The sequence below is a fragment of the Microcaecilia unicolor genome, chromosome 5, assembly GCF_901765095.1.
Source record: "Microcaecilia unicolor chromosome 5, aMicUni1.1, whole genome shotgun sequence".
In the NCBI taxonomy this organism is placed as follows: Eukaryota; Metazoa; Chordata; class Amphibia; order Gymnophiona; family Siphonopidae; genus Microcaecilia; species Microcaecilia unicolor.
Genome location: NC_044035.1, coordinates 53,977,871 through 53,995,403, shown reverse-complemented (window position 1 = coordinate 53,995,403; position 17,533 = coordinate 53,977,871). Strand labels below are relative to the sequence as shown.

The following is a 17,533-nucleotide window of genomic DNA, read 5'->3' as shown; positions in this document are numbered from 1 at the left end:
CCTCAAATCTTCTGGTATCATGCTTAATTTTAAAGATAAATTACATATTAGTAACAATGGTTCTGCAAGTTCATTTTTCATTTCTATCAGTACTCTGTGATGAATACCATCCGGTCCAGGCGATTTGCTACTCTTTAATTTGTCAAATTGCGCCATTACATCCTCCAGGTTTATAGAGATTTCATTCAGTTTCTCTGACTCATCAGCTTTGAACACCAGTATCTCTCCCAAATCTTCCTCGCTGAAGACCGAAGCAAAGAGTTAATTTAATCTCTCTGCTATGGCTTTGTCTTCCATGGCTTCTTGCTTTTAATATACCTAAAAAAAGATTTTACTATGTGTTTTTGCCTCCAGCATAATTTATTTTTCAAAGTCCTTCTTTGCCTTCCTTATCAGCACACATAAACACATAAATGCCAACTCTGCCCCTGGAACGGCCAAAGTTAACTGGTTTCAACTTAGGCACTAACCAATTAAGTGCCACTGAATATTTGCAGTTAGCCCCAGATAAGCCATTTTAACAGCTATGAGCCTCTCCAGGTCATTTAAATTGCTTTGAATATTGGACAGTATGTACAACCTGTGGCTGAATTATGAGGTCATATTACTAAACTACACGGTTAATGAATATTATAATGCCTTTGTATTGTTCCATGTTGTGACCGCACCTGGAATACTGTGTGCTGTTCTGGTCATCACATCTAAAAAAAAAAAGATTTAGTGGAATTAGAAAAGGTACAAAGAAGGATGATGAAAATAATTTATTATTATTTGTTGCATTTGTATCCCACAATTTTCACACCTATTTGCAGGCTCAGTGTGGCTTACATAGTACCATCAAGGCGTTTGCCCAGTCGGTTGATAGCAAATACAAGGTTGTATAGTGATCGAATGAGGTATATGTGGAGGGTCAGAAGGGATGAAGATTGTGTGTTGTCCAGAACGATCATTAGGCATGCTGTGTTTCTGGGTGAAGAGGTTTACGTAGGATCATTGGGGTAGGCCTTTTTGAAGAGGTTGATGGAACAGCTTCCCTATAAGGAATGGCTAAAGAGGCTAAGGCTCTTCAGCTTGGAGAAGAGATGGCTGAGTGGAGATATGATAGAAGTCTATAAAATACTGACTGGAGTGGAACAGGTAGATGTGAATCGCTTGTTTACTCTTTCCAAAAATACTAGGACTAGGGTGCTTGCAATGAAGTTACAAAGTAGTAAATTTAAAACGAATCAGAGAAAATATTTCTTCACTCACTGAGTAATGAAACTCTGGAATTTGTTGCCAGAGAATGTGGTAAAATCAGTTAGCTTAGCAGGATTTTTAAAAAGATTTGGAAAATTTCCTAAAAGAAAAGTCCATAAGCCATTATTAGAATGGGTAAATCCACTGCATATTCTAGGATAAGCAGCATAAAATCTGTTTTGCTGTTCTGGGTATCTTGCCAGGTACTTGTGACCTGGATTGGCTACTGTTGGAAACAGGATACTGGGCTTGATGGATCTTTGGTCTGTCCCAATATGGCACCACTTATGTTCTTATGAAATAAATGAGTGCACAGTAGCTGCAAATCTAACGCAGCAACTATTGAGGGCTTGCCAAACATTTTCCATTGCCAGTCACGCGGTAACATTTGCATTAGCATACAGTAATCAGCTTGCAGGTAGTGCTGAGTCACTTAGTACCTCCTGTTAGAAAGCAGTAAGTGGTCCCATATTATGGTCCCATATCGTGTTAGGTAGTACACAGCAAGTGCAGCACATTAATTGATGTACACTCATTATGCCCATTCTCTGCCCATGCCCCACCTAGTTCCGCCCCTTATCACAAAATGCCCTTAATTCACCACTTAGCTTGTGGTAATCTTAAAAATATTGCAAAAGCAGTTAGCGTCTTTGTGCCTTAGCTGTTACCATGTACTAAACCTTGCATTAAAAGCCTAATACACTTTAATAAAAGGGCCCTTATATGTTTAACCAGCCTGAATATTTTTTTAAAGACTTAATGTGGTCACTACTGGTGCCTACAAATTTCAGGCCTAGCCATTTACCAGCCTTTCTTGGGTACCTGACTAATTTATTTTAGAAGTCTAGTTAAGTATTTTTAGTGGGAGAAAGGGATCTTAATATTTGGTGCAAGAGGGAGAGAAAGGAAGGGAGAGAGAGGGAGGATCTGGAGATGTCCCTTTTTCCACTCTATCCCTTACTCATCTCACAGCTAGTCTCAACACATATCCCTCCAGCTCCCCTCACTTTGTCAACCCCTCCTTCCTCTGAGAGTTTCTATGGCTCCAGTGTGAATCAGCAGGAATTGCTGGGCAGCATGCTTCAGGCCTAAGCTACATTTGCCATCTGGGATATGGTTACCATAAGTCTGGATTTCCCTGGACATGTCAGGGCAGGGTTGGGGGTGTGGCTAGGGCAGGGCTGGGGGTGGGGCAGAATTTTATTTTTTGTGTCCTCTTTTTTTGTCTCCGCATATTTATTTATTTGTTTGTTACATTTGTATCCCACATTTTCCTACCTATTTGCAGGCTCGATGTGGCTTACATAGTACCGTAAAGGCATTTGCCAAGTCCGGTAGAGAAACAAATACATGGTGATGTTGTGGTCGATTAAGGTTCAGGCACAATGGGGATCGAAGAGACGAGAGGTTATATAGTGTCCATTACGAGCTTTGGTTTTGCTGTGTTGCAGAATGTAGATATTTATGTTAAATTTATGTTAGCTCCAGTTGCCACCTTGACTACAAGGGTCAGGATGGACTCTGGGTGGCACAGGAGATGGCAATAGCCTGAGGCAACACATCTTACCTGGTTTTGCTCGCCTCGGCTTCCTGGATCTTGTCCCCGGTCTCCCCCAGTGGATATCATGGTGAGGGCTGGATTTTGTGACCTTTACTGTAGAATTTCAAAAAACTGGAAAGATCCAGCTCATACTCAGTATTTGGAAAGTTATTTCCAGACCGGGACACTTCTGGGACAACTTAGGGGACCAGGACATGCAGTGCCAGGTATTGTTCTCAGCAGTATCTCAGCATCTGCTTTGCCTTTTGAATGTAAATGTTAGGTCTGGTAAAATTCTGCTTCACCTGCGCCAGCTAATCCCAGCAGCCTCTCCTGCCAGATGTGGGTATTTTTATACAGCCAGCAATGCATAGGTCCAGTAAATACATTAAACCAAGTATAAACTATTTATGAAGAATAAGACAGGTACAGTGGACATGGTGTGTGTGGGGGGGGGGGGGGGGGGTGGGGGGGATCCTATCATAATTTGGATGCAGTAGCTTTTTTTAAAAAAGAAGCCTAATCAAAGGAAGGGGCACAGGAGTATTAGGGGAAAATAGTGTGGCAAGCAGGTGGTGGGAGATGAGAAACTGCAAGTGAAATGTGTCTTTGAAAAAGAAATTATCTTCGGGCAGGACATCTGGTCAAGAGGAAGTATATATGCGAGTTCCAGGGGTATCAAACACCTCACCGGCTGCTGGTGATGGGTACATTTCTGACCCGAATGTATGTGCGCATTCACTAGTTCTAGATGCATTTTAATTGGAATAAAGAATAATGGCCAGGCATATCTTCATTTCCCACCAGCACATTAAGCAGCTGTAATGCCACTCATGAGAGAAGGGTGCTGAGTGTATAATGACCAGGGTAATTGACTGTGTACAATCACTTCATTGCAGGGATCTTAGTCACTGCTCTATAATTTGCTCTGGGAAATATCAGCTTATAAAATCTTCAGTTGTGCAGCCACTTAAATTTTCTGTTGTACAGACTTGCAGAGGATCTTGTCTTCCCCCCCCCACCCCCCCCCCCCCCCACCCCTCTACAAAGGACAAAGGACTGTTTGATCACCAGCTTGGTACAAGAAAGTGGCTCAGACTAAGGACATTTGCAGAAGGAATGAAATGTGCACGTACATATTTGATGAATAGTGATGCATGGATTAAAGGGGCTTGGTTAGCAAAGCTTTGACATTTGTGAGCAAAACTGTCAAACCTGGAAAGACTCCAAGACTAACATGGTATTAATTGGCACTGAATGTCGGAATCTGGGGAAATGGGATCTTGATGCGGTGCCTAGAGCTACCGCTGAGAATATATTAGCCCGACTAAGTTAAAGGAGGGCGCTATAAGTTGGCTGAGCCCTTCCAGAAAAAGAAGTGCTTCTGGGAATTAGCAATGGAATGTTGGGCAGGTGAGGAAGTTTTAGGTGTGGAGGAAGGTGATTGGATGAAGTAGGAGTACAAAAGTTTGAGCAGGAAAGGAGCTGAAGGGAGTAGTCAGCTGAAGAGAGGAGAGTCTTGTGAAATTTTCTATTTAAATTAAGTATTAAAATTGCCCGGGGATAACAGGGGGCGTGTCAAGATGGCGCCGTGAGCGGTAATGTTTGAGGTGTTCTCCGCTCTACAGTTGCTAAAACTTGTTTTTTCTAGTTGCCTCATTACAATATGCCGCATACAAAACGAAAGGGAACGATTCGGAAGAATCCCCTACCTTCTGGAACGTCCACGCCAGTAACTGTGGGCCTCGAGCGCTTCTTCCCCGCTCTTTCCCGACGTGGTGATGCGGAGTCCATAGCGGGAGAAACCGGTGAAGCGGTTCCCCCGCTGGAAATTGAAACATCTCTCTCCCCACCAAGCTCTATGACGCCTCCTTGCCCTGCAGCTGCTGCGATTCGAACAGGGCTCCCTGTGGAACCCAGAAGGGGCGATCCCGAGGAGCCCAGAGGGGAGCTCGAATCTGGAGAAAACATTGCAGTTGCCGGAGAGATGGAGGTGAGCCTGGGGAAGATTTGGCTAAAGTTGGTAGAAATGGACAAAATATTGAAACAATCTTCTGAAGAGGTAAAGATATTGAATGTTAATATACAGGAGGTGAAGAACTCCCAAGAGTTGGTGAAACAAGATCTGTCTTTGAAAATTGAGGCCTTGCAGGGAGAATCCAAACAAACTGAAGAATTTAAAATTGCAGTGATAAAGGATAATATGGATTTAAGAAGGAAGATAGAGCAAGTGGAGAACTATAATAGGAGATTAAATCTTCGAATACTGAATTTTCCTAGATTGATGGGAGTGTCCCCGAATGACATGTTTAGCAGGTTTTTAAAAGAAAATTTGAAATTTCCCCAAGAAGCATAGGCGTAGACTGGGGGGGGCGAGGGGGGGCAATGCCCCCCCAAACGACGCGAGGCGCCGCCGCGCCATTAGTTAAAAAAAAAACAAACCCACATGCAGGCACGCGCTCCTCTCCATCCGCTTGGCTTCCCTGCCCTCTCTATCTGCGTCCCGCCTTCCTCTGACGTCATTTCCTTTTGGGCGGGACGCAGACAGAGAGGGCAGGGAAGCCAAGCGGACGGAGAGGAGCGTGTACGTCTACCCCTCTCCATAGGCGCCCGGTATAAGAGGCTTGGGGAGGCTAAGCCTCCCCAGCCAGAAGTGCAGCAAGGGCAGGGCAGACTGGACCGGACTGGACCACCCCGGGTGCAGCTCCCGCTGCCTTGAACATCTCCCTCCCTCCCTCCCGTGGACCGCGCGATCATTACCGCCACCCCCCCCCCCCCCCGACTACTGCAGTATCGCTCTCCCCCTCCGCTCCTGTCCTGTCACGTCGTCTTTGAATGTCAAGGATTCCTTCCGGTAGCAGCAGAATCGGCAATGATGTAAGCGCTGCTTTCAGCCTGCCCCGGAAGCACTCTCTGTACAGTTTCCCGTGTAGGAGGGACGCTGTCCAGAGAAGGCTTCTGGGGCAGGCTGAAAGCAGCGCTTACATCATTGCCGATTCTGCTGCTACCGGAAGGAATCCTCGACGTTCAAAGACATGACAGGAGCGGAGGGGGAGAGCGATACCGAACTAGTCCGGGGGGGGGGGGGGAAGCGATGCATCATGCCAGCCAGCTGCTAGACCAAAGGGAAAGGGGGTGGAAGGTGCCACATCTAAGGGGAAGAGGGAGGAAGGAAAGCAATGGCAGGGAATAGGAAAAGGGGGGTGGAGAAAGGAGTGAGAGTGATGGGAGCAAGAAGGGGAGGGAAGAGAAAGGTAGGATGCATGAGGACGCTGGAGGAGAGAGAGAGAAAGTGGAAAAGTGCAGGGGAGAGCCAGGGACATGCAAAAGAGCAGGAGAGAGTCAGAGAGAGATGGGGAGAGAAAGAGGGAGCATGGGAGAGCCAGAGAGAGATGGGGAGCGAAAGAGGGGACATGGAAGAGAGCAGGGGACAGCCAGAGAGAGATGGGGCGCGAAAGAGGGGACATGGAAGAGAGCAGGGGAGAGCCAGAGAGAGATGGGGAGCGAAAGAGGGGACATGGAAGAGAGCATGGGAGAGCCAGAGAGAAGATGCTGGATGGAAGAGGAGAGAGAGAGAGATTAGTGGAAAGATGGGGAGAGAGAGAGAGAAGCTGCTGGGGAGAAACTGGGGCAGACCCTAGCTGTCAGACGGAGAAATGCTGAATGAAAGGAGGGAGAAAGAGGGAAAATGCTGGAAGGAGGGGGCAGAAAGAGGGAAGACACTGGATGTAAGGGTAGGGAGGGAAAGAGGAAAGACACTGGAAGGATGGGGATAGAGAGGACATGCTGAATGGAAAAGGGTCGAGAGAGAGAACTGTTTAGAAGGAAGGGAGATAGAGGGAGACAATGGATGGAAGGAGAGGGAGACAATAGGCGGAAGGATTGGGAGAGGGTAATGGGTAGAAGGATGGAGAGAGAAAGAGGGATGACACTGGATGGAAGGGTAGAAGAGAAAGACATGGATGGATGGAGGGGAGGGAAGAAGGAGATGCACACGGATGGAGTGGAAGGGAGAGAGGAGAAATGCCGGACATGGATGGAGGGGAGGAAAGACAGAGGAAGTTCATGCACATGGATGGAGGGGAGACATTCTGGATTTGGATGGAGGGGAAATTGCTGAATTTAAGGGCTGGATTGGAACACTTTGAGGGCAGATGCTGAAACTGGAGAAAGGATAAGGACAGGGCTACAGATGGTAGACAGGACGCATAAGGACACAGGAGGATGGTGGACATGTTGAGAGAAAAAATATCAAATGGAAAGAAGACACTGGGACCAAAGAATAGAAAAACTAAATGATCAGACAACAAAGGTAGAAAAAAGTATTTTATTCAGAATTTATTAACTGGAATATGTCAGCTTTTGGAAATGTGCATCTGTGATATTTTGCATGTAAGTTTCAATTTTTCTAGTATTGCTGCATGCTGAGTCTGACTTCTTGAGGTAACTTTCCAGTTTTGCCTTCATATCTGTTGTGTCATGTGTTTTTCATGTGTAATCAAGGTGCAGTATTCTACTAGTGTGTAGTATTTACAGCCCTTTTTTTTTTTTGTTTCAATAGGTTGTGTACTGGTGTTTTAGAGCCCGGTGTAATTACAGTGCTGCTTTTCCACACATAAGGTTGTAGCTCATCCTGTCCTTGGAATTAGTGCTGTTATGGTTTGCTAAGGTTATGAGTGTGTTTTTGCACAAGTTTGTGTATAGTGTTTTGCAGTGGAGAGATTGTGTGTTGGCATTACTGAGGTGGCACCAAAACATCGGAAAGGGTTTTAGAGCCTAAATCATGACACACTACCTCTTGAAGGATCTATATATAGTTGTTAATAAAAGGAGCTCATTGTGAACACTATCCACCCTATAAGGGTGTTTTGTGGCTCTACATGAGAATTGTGATATTATGATCCCTTGTTTCATATTGTTGACGGTCTGCATTTTCTATATGGGTAGTATATTGGTGTATTAGGGTCTGCCTAGTGTTATGGTACAGTAAGGTTTGAGTATGTTTTTGCACAAATTTGTGCATAGTGTTTTGCAGTTGAGCGATTGTAGTTAGTATATGCTTTGAGCAACCACTTTATTCTTTGACATATGATACATATCTAATATCTAAATTTAATAAAAGGTATTGTGACTATTTTATTTTTACTTATTTTTTTTCTGTGTTAATTGTGGCTATAAGCCGACCGCCTATGCCCCTCTCTCTTCCTCCCTCCCTCCGGCGCAGGCAGCAGTCTTTTCCAGCGTTCCTGGCAGCGGTAGCGTTGTACACGCTGCCTTTGGCTCTGCCCCGAAGCCTTCTCTTCAAGTTCCTGTTCCCGCATAGGTGGGAACAGGAACTTGAAGAGAAGGCTTCCGGAGCAGACCGAAGGCAGCGTGTACATCGCTACCGCTGCCAGGAACGCTGAAAAAGCTGAAGATTGTTGCCTGCACCGGAGGGAGGGAGGGAGGGAGGAAGAGAGGGGGTAAACGGAGTCACCATCTTGGACCTCGCGGGGGGGGGGGGAGCAGAGGGAAGATGGATGGGACTGGGAGGGGTGGGAAGCAGAGGGAAGGAGCAGGAGATGGATGGGTCTGGGTGGGGTGGGAAGCAGAGGGAAGGAGCAGGAGATGGATGGGACTGGGAGAGGAGGTGAGCAGAGGGAAGGAGCAAGAGATGGATGGGACTGCGAGGGGTGGGGAGCAGAGGGATGGAGCAAGAGATGGATGGGACTGCGAGGGGTGGGGAGCAGAGGGATGGACCAGGAGATGGATGGGATTGGGAGAAGTCAGGCACAGCAGAGGGAAGGAGCAGGAGATGGATGGGGTGGGGTGGGAAGCAGAGGGAAGGAGCAGGAGATGGATGGGACTGGGAGAGGAGGTGAGCAGAGGGAAGGAGCAAGAGATGGATGGGACTGCGAGGGGTGGGGAGCAGAGGGATGGACCAGGAGATGGATGGGATTGGGAGAGGTCAGGCACAGCAGAGGGAAGGAGCAGAAGATGGATGGGACGGAGGGATGGTGAGCAGAGGGAAGGAACAGAAGATGGATGGGACTGGGAAGGGTGGGGAGCAGAGGGAAGGAGCAAGAGATGGATGGGACTGCGAGGGGTGGGGAGCAGAGGGATGGACCAGGAGATGGATGGGATTGGGAGAGGTCAGGCACAGCAGAGGGAAGGAGCAGAAGATGGATAGGACGGAGGGATGGTGAGCAGAGGGAAGGAACAGAAGATGGATGGGACTGGGAGGGGTGGGGAGCAGAGGGAAGGAGCAAGAGATGGATGGGACTGCGAGGGGTGGGGAGCAGAGGGAAGGAGCAAGAGATGGTTGGGACTGGGAGGGATGGTGAGCAGAGGGAAGGAACAGAAGATGGATGGGACTGGGAGGGGTGGGGAGCAGAGGGAAGGAGCAAGAGATGGATGGGACTGCGAGGGGTGGGGAGCAGAGGGATGGACCAGGAGATGGATGGGATTGGGAGAGGTCAGGCACAGCAGAGGGAAGGAGCAGAAGATGGATGGGACGGAGGGATGGTGAGCAGAGGGAAGGAACAGAAGATGGATGGGACTGGGAGGGGTGGGGAGCAGAGGGAAGGAGCAAGAGATGGATGGGACTGGGAGGGTGGGGAGCAGAGGGAAGCCTACTGGAAAGAAGACACTGCATAAAACAGAAGACACTGGGATCAAAGCGAATAGAAAAACTAAATGATCAGACAACAAAGGTAAATAAAAGTATTTTATTCATAATTTATTAATTGAAATGTGTCAGCTTTTTGAAATGTGCATCTGTGATATTTTGCCTGTAAATTTCATTTCCTTCCTCCATATTAGCATATTCATTTGCATATGTATATATGCAAATTATATGCTAATATGCTCCGCCCATTCTTTGCCCCCCCAAATGAAACAGTCAAACTACGCCTATGCCAAGAAGTGTTTCCACCGTTAAATAAAATTTATTATATACCATCTACAATGAAAAAAATAGATTCAGAGAAGTCAATAGACCTGCAAAACGTCACAGATATTTTGGAACAATCAATTGAAGATGTAACGGAAAGAGGGACATTAATTGTTTCATTTGTATTTCAGCAGGATTTAAATGCAATAATGCGTTTATATTTTAAATCTACTGACCGTTTGTTTGCTGGTCAAAAAATTTGGCTTTACCCGGATGTGACTAAGTCTACTCAAGAAAGACGAAAAATATTTCTTTCTATGAGACCAAAAGTTTTGGAATTGGGGGCTTCATTTCTCCTGGCTTACCCTTGTAAATGTATTATTAGACTAAATCAGATAAAATATGCCTATTATTTGCCTAACCAACTTCAGACCTTCCTAGACAGCAAGAAATCTGTAGAGTAATAAAGAAGAAAGGAATACGGAACCATAATTAAAATATAATGATTTATGTATATATATTATGTTTAAACTTCACTATATTCCTACCCCCCCTTATCTTCCATATTGAGGTCTAAGGAAGTCATGTTATATAAAGAAAATATTTTCTTGATTTCCTGATTTAAAGCTTATTATTTAATGGCTGTATTATACTTTGCAGTATTGATAATATCTGTATAAGTATTAAAAACTCAATAAAAATTATATATACAAAAAAAAAAAAAAAAAAAATTGCCCACCCACCCACCCACCCACCACGTAGGTTTTGGATGGTTAGAGAGTTTTAGGTTCTTGTATTATTGTAGGTTTTGTTGCAGCTTAAGTGTTTATGATAGAAGTTAGAAGTGAGTGGTGATTTTTAGAAGTGTAGGCGGTAAGGCACATGTGATACCGCCATGCTTTTAGGTTAAAAGAAAAGGGGTTTGAAAAATAATTTAAATTATTTGCAGTCTTGCGTTACCGCAGGCTGTGAAGAGATGAGTTATGTATTGAATGTATGGACTTGTATGACACCATCTGGTCCTATTCAGTGATTTATGTTCAGTTCTGAATGGGGAAGGTGCGAATGCCTAAGTTATGTAATATAGAGATCTTGTTAGTAAGTTCAGTTTAATACTTGAAAGTCTTAGGGATCGTTTTACAACGCTGTGGTAAAAAGTAGCCTTAGCGCACCCTTACGTGGGTCTTTCCTGCTCGCTAAAACCATTTTTACTGCAGCTGGAAAATGGCTGATTTTATATTTTCCAAATTAATGGCCACGCGCTAACGTTGCAGGCCAAAGTGGTCAAAAAAATGTATTCAAATAGCAACAGTACTGGTGGAGTATTGAACAAATTGCCTGACTCAGCTGAGTTTCAGCCTTCGCAACAGCAGCAGAGACACTGGGAGTGAAACACTTTTATGGGGTTTGGTGTTTGCAGTTGAATAGACCATTCTGGTACCGCTTGCTTCTGATGCAGCCCAGGGAAGGGCGAAACATGCCAAGTCGGGCAATTTGTTTTGTACCCCACATTTGATTTTTGGACCATATTGGATCACTTTGGGCTGCTCTCTTTTTTGCCATTCTGGCGCTTGCAGATCGCTTGCCTGTTTGCTTTCTGGGACTCATGCTAATGTTGCCGTTGGCACGCAGCCATTACCAAAAATTATCATGTGAGCCCTTAACACCACCTATTTTGTAGGCATTAAGGGGGTCTTTTACTAAAGATTAGCTCGAGTTATCTGCAGCAGGGCCCATTTTATTCCTATGGGCCCTGCTGCAGGCAACTCAAGCTAATCTTTAGTGAAAGACCCCCTAAGGGGGAGATTCTATATATGGTGCCTAAAAAATCGGCGCTGAAATCAGTGTCAACTTAACGTGTTCTATAATCGGTGCCTAGATTTAGGCGCCGATTATAGAATGCACTTAGTTGATATTTCAGCACCTAAATCTAAGTGCATCCTTTTACACCAATGAAAATATGGAGTAAATCTCGGCACATAGACTTACGTGCATTGGGCCATATTTTATAACTAGGCGCCTAAATTTTGGAACGCCCATAAAATGCCCATTTCCCTGCCCATAACCACGCCCCTTTTTGCCTGCACGTGTTACAGAATATGCTTAGCGAGTTGTATGCCTAAATTCTAATCACTGCCAATTAATGCTCATTATTGCTTGTTAAGTGCTGTTATCAGTGCTCATTACCTTATTAAGCTTATTCAATTGCTTTAGATTGTAAGCTCTTTGAGCAGGGACTGTCCTTCTATGTTAAATTGTACAGCGCTGCGTAACCCTAGTAGCGCTCTAGAAATGTTAAATAGTAGTAGTTAAATTGCGTTCATTTTTATAGATTCTGTGCCGATTTTGCTTTCGATCTATAGGCGAGCTATATAGAATCCGGGGGTAAGGGCTCATGCACTAATCCCACGCTAATTAGTTAATGCACAGCAATGTAGATGTGCTAAATTATTAGCGCTGAAACAACCACTCTTCGCACCCCCAGACAAGCCCCCCTCCCAGAAAAATAAAAAAATAGTATTTAGTACATGGGTTTTGTGTGCACATTCGGAACTTACCCCAGGATGCCTCAGCACATCTTGCGGTAAGCCTTTTAAGCCGCGGGAAGCATGTGCTGATGCTTACCACAGCTCAGTAAGAGGAACCCTTAGAGAGTTGGAAATTAACTAAGACTAAGAAAATAACCAGAATCTCATTAGGAGAAGCTTTTTGAGGGTGAGGGCGGGTTGAAACTAGATGGAATAGGGGGCAGTATTTATATTGTTAGAGCACTGAGGGGCAAATGCACAAAGCTTACCGTGCTGGAAACATTTGCTTTAGATAGGTTGTAGCCAGTCTAAAGCAAATGTTATTTAGCCAGTAATGCACAAAGGGCTTTTCCGTGGCTTGTGTTCCATTACCAACCACCAAGAACACCATGCAAATGTATTCAGGGCCGCCGAGAGGGGACGCCGGGGGGGGGGGGGGGGGGAACAAGATTCCACAGGCCCGGCCTCCAAGGGGAGTCCAGTGCCAGAAGGTTCTGCTCCCTTGGTCTGTGTCTCTCCTGGCCCTATGTGTCGGGATCTTGGTGATTGCAGTAACGCGATAACACAGGGCCCAGCACACAGAAACAAGAGAATGATAGACCGAGGGAGGAGCACACGCAGGAAGGTAAGGGGGTGGGGGGCAGTGGCAGCCCAAGTGGGGGGCTGGCGGTGTCCCTGCACTGGGTCCGGCTCTGTCTCTCGGTGGTGCTGAATGTATTACAATGAGCTCATTAGTATTCTAATGAGCATTCCAGGGGATGCACAGCTCCAGAGAATCTAGCTCCAATGAGCAAATTTTACAGCTGCTCTGGAGCTGTCGGAGAGCAGGGAAGCACAATCAGGTAGCTGTAAAGGCTGCCTGCAAGTGCTCCCTACCTCTCCCCTCCACACACACACAGCGACCCCCTGCAAGCGATTCCCTGGTGGTCCATTGAACCCCGCAACCCCAACAAAATTCCCTGATGGTCCAGTAGACCCCAAATCCCACCTCCTGAACTCCCCACACCCCTAACAAAATTCCCTAGTGGTCCAGTGGACCTGGCCCCCCCATGCCCCCCGAAACAATCCATTGGTGTATCCACTGGGCAGGAGCTCGGTGCCACCATTTTGAAAGCAGCGGGGCAAGCGGGAGGAGGTGTTGCCCCTGCCCAACTTTTTTAAGGTACTGAGGAAGAGAGGGGGAGGGAATCACTAGACCACCAGGATCATTTGCCAGGGTGCAGGGGGAGTGCGGTCTGCTGGACCACCAATGGATTTTATCCGGGTGAGCGTGGAGGGAGGGTTGGGAGGCGGTCCACAGGACCACCACGGTTTTTTGTGCATGCTGTCAAATGCATTTGACAGCTTCAAGTCGCAAACAAGGATCGATTTATGAAAGGGGATCCGTGCATCTCATCTGCATGTGATCCCCTTTGTGCATCGGTTGCTGTTTGTGACTCAGTAAATTTTACCGAGGCAGTCGTATTTTATGGCTTTGTGCATCGGGCCGTGAGTGTGGAATTGTTATAATTTCTAATTTCCTGTTTGTGTAGTTGCAAAATACCACAGAGAGGCGGTATATCAAGTCCCATTTCCCTTTCCCTTAATTAAGAAATCTTTATCCTCTTGAAGTAGACATTTGGGTAATTTTCTCAGAGGTTCTTTTACTAAGTTGCGGTAGGTGGCAGCGTGTTCCGTGGTAAGCTTAAAAGGGCTTACCAAGGAACACGCTCAGGCATCCTGCAGTAAGTTCCCAATTGGTGTGCGCTAAAAATATTTTTTGTTTCTTTTCACAGAGGGGGCCTGTCTGGAAACAGAGAGTTTGCATTTCTGCACTAATCAGTTGATGCATCCACATTACCACGCACGAACTGACTAGTGCAGGATTACCACAGGGGCCCTTACCACCTACAAAATAGGTGTCGGTAAGTGCTAATGCGGCACTTTTTTTAATGGTCACATACTAACGGTGATATTAGTGTATGGCCATTAAAGGAAAAGATGTAAAATCGGCCATTTTACTCCTTCAATAAAAATGGCCTTAGCGTGCAGGAAAATCCTGTGTAAGGGCGCCCTAAGGCCACTTTCGACTGCAGCTTAGTAAAAAGGCCTTTCAGTGTTAGCTTGATTATTTTTCTTCTTTGTTTTTGACATTGTTTGATTATTATTCATTTGCTTCCATTTATTATGGATGTAAATTGTTTGCAAAAATTCAAAGAAAGATAAGAAGAAAGAAAAACAAAAGAGCCAGAATCTCTCCAGTGTAAGGAGTGCGAATATTCATGCCCCATAAATTTCCCAGATCGTGTGCACAGAACATAGGAATTGAAAACCACCATCAACACACCTAAACTAAATCTACCAGTCTCGGACACCCTGAAAATCCTTGGAGTCACCATTGATCGACATCTTACACTTGAGAACCATGCAAATAACATAACTAAAAAGATGTTTCATTCAATGTGGAAGCTAAAAAGAGTTAGACCATTTTTTCCAAGGATTGTCTTCTGCAATCGGGTACAATCACTGGTACTCAGTCATCTGGACTATTGTAACTCACTCTACACTGGTTGTAAAGAGCAAATACTCAAAAAAACTCCAGACAGCTCAGAATGCGGCAGCCAGGCTAATATTCGGCACACCAAAATACGAAAGCGCGAAACCCCTACGAGAAAAACTACACTGGCTCCCACTAAAAGAACGCATCACATTCAAACTTTGCACTTTATTCCATAAAATCATCCGTGGTAATGCCCCAGCCTACATGTCAGATCTAATAGAACTACCACCCAGGAAAGCAAAAAAATCTTCCCGCACACCCCTCATTCTTCATCCTCCCAAGTGTAAGGGTTTGAAATACAAATCAATGCACGCATCTACCTTTTCCTATACGAGCACGCAGCTCTGGAATGCGCTGCCACGTAACTTGAAAACGGTCTGTGAACTGACCAATTTCCGCAAATTATTAAAAACCTATCTCTTCGACGAGATATATCACAAAGATCAACATGTGTAATTGTATAATCATTTGAACTTTTAGTACTGTCTTATAATGTCTTTTGCTTTAACACCATCGTGTAATTCACCATCATGTAACACAAACCCTCTGTAAACCTAATGCATATTCACTTCTATTTCCAGTACCCATGATGTATTGTAAGCCACATTGAGCCTGCAAAAAGGTGAGATAATGTGGGATACAAATGCAATAAATAAATAAATGACAAGCGAGAACATATTAACATATCTCAATCTGCATATATACCTCTAAAATTAGCTCTATTGTATTTGAAACTTTATATAGCATCAGCATTCGAATTAACAATTCTAGTGGCTCTAGTACAAAAAATATTTTCATCTCAAGCAATCCAAGACTGTACATCACATTTGCGCCTGTTTTGTTAACGTAACATGCATGTCTATGTGCATTTATGAAATTACTGTGGGAAAATACATGCATGGTTTTACAATTGTAGGTATGCACCAGAAAGAATTGGTACATATGTGCATATTTACAGAGTGCAAACATAAAAACCAGTCCCATCCCTGCTCTATCTTTTCTTCCCTCTCCCCCGGCAAATGCCTGTGAATACCCACAAATTCTATAAAATTGTGCGTGCACTCAATTTGTGTGCACAGTTTAATTGATTAACGAGCCAAGTAACCTGTTCCGGGGCAGAGGGAGCATGGAAACGAAGGAAGCTGACCGGCGTGCGGCACCCCCCCCCCCAGCGGCGTGCACCCGGGGGGTTCTTTCGCCGGGGTGGGGGGGGGGGTCGCACTGCACCCGGGGGGCGGGGCGCATCGGCGATCCGCCCCGGGTGTCAGCCCCCCTAGGAATGCCACTGCATTCCTCCACCCTGTTTGCTGTTTGTTAATAGCCGCTTAACTTACATAACATGTATTTGCAATGGGGGCATAGAACAGGACACAGACGGGGCTTCCACATACACATGTTACACGGGTCCCTGCTGCAATTTAGACTCCCAGACTTAGACCAGCTCTGTTCTTGTGTAAGAGTGGGCAACTAGATGTTAGGTGTGTCAGTAATGATTTACATGGGTATTCTATGAATATAACCATACATAAGTGCCTAGGTTCCATTACAGAATGGGCTCCTACCGTGAGGCTTCAGGGTGCTTCACTGGAATTGCCTAGTATAGAATTGTCCACTATGGCAGTAAGTAGGTATGGATTTGATGGTTAGTTGAGTGTCATTACATAGACTGAAATTAAATATAGAGAAAACCAAATTCTTATTAGGAAGTCCTGATAACATATGGACTAATCAATCATTTCACATTGACACTGAAACATATACATTTGACACCTGTGCCTGGAGTTTAGGAGTTCAAGTAGACAGCTGGTGTTGGGTTTGCAGGTTAGTAAAATCTTGAGACGTTTGTTTATATTATTGAAGAAACTAAGATCAATCAAGAAGTATTTTGAACCAACTACGTTTATATTGCTTGTTCATTTATTATTATTGCTTCAAATGGATTACTGCAATGTGGTTTACTCAGGGTGTTCCAAGTCTATCAAGCCCAATCTCCTGTTTCCAAAAGTGGCCAATCCAGGTCACAAGTAGCTTGGAAGATCCCAGAACAGTAAAATAAATTTTATGCTGCTTATCCTAGAAATAAGCAGTGGATTTTCCCAAGTCCATCTAAATGAGGGTTTATGGGCTTTTCTTTTAGGAAATTATCTAAACCTTTTTAAACCCTGCTAAGCTAATTGCTTTTACCACATTCAAATCCCACTGCTGCTCCTTGTGATCTTGGGTAAGTCACGTAACTCTCCATTGCCTCACGCACAAACTTAGATTGTGAGCCCTCCAGGGACAGGGAAATACCCAGTGTACCTGAATGCAACTCACCTTCAGGTACTACTGAAAAAAGATGTGAGTAAAATCCAAATAAATAAATATTCTGGATACAAGCTATTCTATACAATGGCACCTGAATACAATAATTTGTAGATTGAAGGTGGGTATCCACAAGGGCGGAGTATGGATGGTGTGCATATTTATGTGCACTGAGCGGGAGTCCTCCATCTACAGTCCTGCCAGTGGGGGGAACTGTTTCACGGTCATGTTTTCAGTAGTGAGGGACAGGTAAATTCTGCAGACTACGGGGTACCTGCCAATCCCTAGAGATTGAAAACACATTGAAGTATCACCCCCCCCCCCCCCCCCACCCCCCTGGCAGCAATGCAGTTGGAGGATTCCTGCTCAGCTTAGAAGGAACAGTGTTATGTGCATAAATTGTACAGTGCAAGTTTTAGCAATCTTGGGGCAAGCATTTACACTGACTCTATGACTGATGTAAATGGTCATGCCTAAATTATGCACACGTATTTGCACTGCAACGTTAGTGT

General features: G+C 45.1%; 1 protein-coding gene across 1 annotated transcript in view; it reads left to right on the top strand.

Moving 5' to 3' along the window:
• CRTAC1 (cartilage acidic protein 1) overlaps positions 1–17,533 on the top strand; it is a 495,959-nt gene that overhangs the window by 421,906 nt on the left and 56,520 nt on the right. The gene's annotated exons all lie outside the window — the stretch shown is intronic.